Raw genomic sequence first — 2,500 nt, forward strand, 5'->3', positions numbered from 1 at the left:
GTTCTTCGACTCCTTGAATCTGTCTCTATCCCCACTCCTAAACGCTTCCTCCTTCTCCAACCTCAACCTTTTGAGCTTTGCTGAGAACCAGGGCTTGTTGTTGTTAAAGTTCACCCTGGTACGTGTTGGGATACAGCAGTCCTCACAGAAGCTGATGTACACAGCCTCTGTGAGTTCATCCAGACTATTGGTAGCAGTCGTGAACATATCCCAGTCAGTACAGTCTAAGCACGCCCGCAAATCTTCCACAGCCTCACTGGTCCACTGTTTAGATGTCCTCACAGCAGGTTTACAGAGTTTTAGTTGCTGCCTGTATGCACGAATCAGGTGGACCAAGGGAGTTCTGTGCGAGCCGAACAGCCCCGTGACCCACAAGAGAAACATCCCCGCCAAATTCGAGCGTTTGACGGGGTCTATCCGTGAAAAAATATTCACGTTTTTGAGTGCACATGCATTTCTGCTGCAAATGCCTCTGGAAGTTTCATGCCGTTCGTATGCCAATTGTGGCAACACGAAAATGACCCGTTTTCCCATTCCGAGGGATTTCTGTGCGACCCTAACAGCCCCGTGAGCCACAAGAGACACATCCCCGCCAATTTCTAGCGTTTCACGGGGTCTATCCGTGAAAAATATAGACGTTTTTGAGTGCACATGCATTTCTGCTGCAGATGCCTCTGGAAGTTTCATGCCGTTCGTACGCAATGTGGCAACACGAAAATGACCCCTTTTCCCATTCCGAGGGATTTCTGTGCGACCCTAACTAACAGCGCCCGTGAGCCACAAGAGAGACATCCCCGCCAATTTATAGCGTTTCACGGGGTCTATCCGTGAAAAATATAGACGTTTTTGAGTGCACATGCATTCCTGCTGCAAATGCCTCTGGAAGTTTCATGCCGTTCCTATGCAATGTGGCCACACAAAAATGACCCGTTTTCCCATTCCGAGGCATTTCTGTGCGACCCTAACAGCCCCGTGAGCCACAAGAGAGACATCCCCACCAACTTCTAGCGTTTGACGGGGTCTATGCGTGAAAAATATTAAAATTTTTGAGTGCACGTGCCTTTCTGCTGCAAATGCCTCTGGAAGTTTCATGGCGTTCCTATGCAATGTGGCAACACGAAAATGACCCCTTTTCCCATTCCGAGGGAGTTCTGTGCCACCCTAACAGCCCCGTGAGCCACAAGAGACACATCCCCGCCAATTTCTAGCGTTTCACGGGGTCTATCCGTGAAACATATAGAAGTTTTTGAGTGCACATGCATTCCTGCTGCAAATGCCTCTGGAAGTTTCATGCGGTTCGTACGCAATGTGGCAACACGAAAATTACCCGTTTTCCCATTCCCAGGGATTTCTGTGCGACCCGAACAGCCCCGTGAGCCACAAGAGACACATCCCCGCCAATTTCTAGCGTTTCACGGGGTCTATCCGTGAAAAATATCAATTTTTTTTTGACTGCACATGCATTTCTGCTGCAAATGCCTCTGGAAGTTGCATGCGGTTCGCATGCAATGTGGCGACACGAAAATGACCCGTTTTCCCATTCCGAGGGATTTCTGTGCCACCCTAACAGCCCCGTGAGCCACAAGAGAGACATCCCCGCCAATTTCTAGCGTATCACGGGGTCTATCCGTGAGAAATATTCACTTTTTTGAGTGCACATGCATTCCTGCTGCAAATGCCTCTGGAAGTTTCATGCGGTTCGTATGCAATGTGGGACACGAAAATGACCCGTTTTCCCATTCCGAGGGATTTCTGTGCCACCCTAACAGCCCCGTGAGCCACAAGAGAGACATCCCCGCCCACTTCTAGCGTTTCACGGGGTCTCTCCGTGAAAAATATCACATTTTTTGAGTGCACATGCATTCCTGCTGCAAATGCCTCTGGAAGTTTCATGCGGTTCGCATGCAATGTGGCGACACGAAAATGACCCGTTTTTTCCCATTCCGAGGGATTTCTGTGCCACCCTAACAGCCCCGTGAGCCACAAGAGACACATCCCCGCCAATTTCTAGCGTTTCACGGGGTCTATCCGTGAAAAATATTCAATTTTTTGACTGCACATGCATTTCTGCTGCAAATGCCTCTGGAAGTTTCATGCGGTTCGCATGCAATGTGGCGACACGAAAATGACCCGTTTTCCCATTCCGAGGGATTTCTGTGCCACCCTAACAGCCCCGTGAGCCACAAGAGAGACATCGCCGCCAATTTCTAGCGTTTCACGGGGTCTATCCGTGAAAAATATTCACTTTTTTGACTGCACATGCATTCCTGCTGCAAATGCCTCTGGAAGTTTCATGCCGTTCGCATGCAATGTGGCAACACGAAAATGACCCGTTTTCCCATTCCGAGGGATTTCTGTGCCACCCTAACAGCCCCGTGAGCCACAAGAGACACATCCCCGCCAATTTCTAGCGTTTCACGGGGTCTATCCGTAAAAATGTAGCACGCACCAAAACGAGAAAAGATTTCCATCGCACCTGCACTATTGTATGGACAATGGT

This window comes from Petromyzon marinus, unplaced genomic scaffold, assembly GCF_048934315.1.
Source record: "Petromyzon marinus isolate PM22_M1 ecotype Great Lakes invasive population unplaced genomic scaffold, UKy_Petmar_22M1.pri1.0 PM_G_Scaffold_8, whole genome shotgun sequence".
Taxonomy (NCBI): Eukaryota; Metazoa; Chordata; class Hyperoartia; order Petromyzontiformes; family Petromyzontidae; genus Petromyzon; species Petromyzon marinus.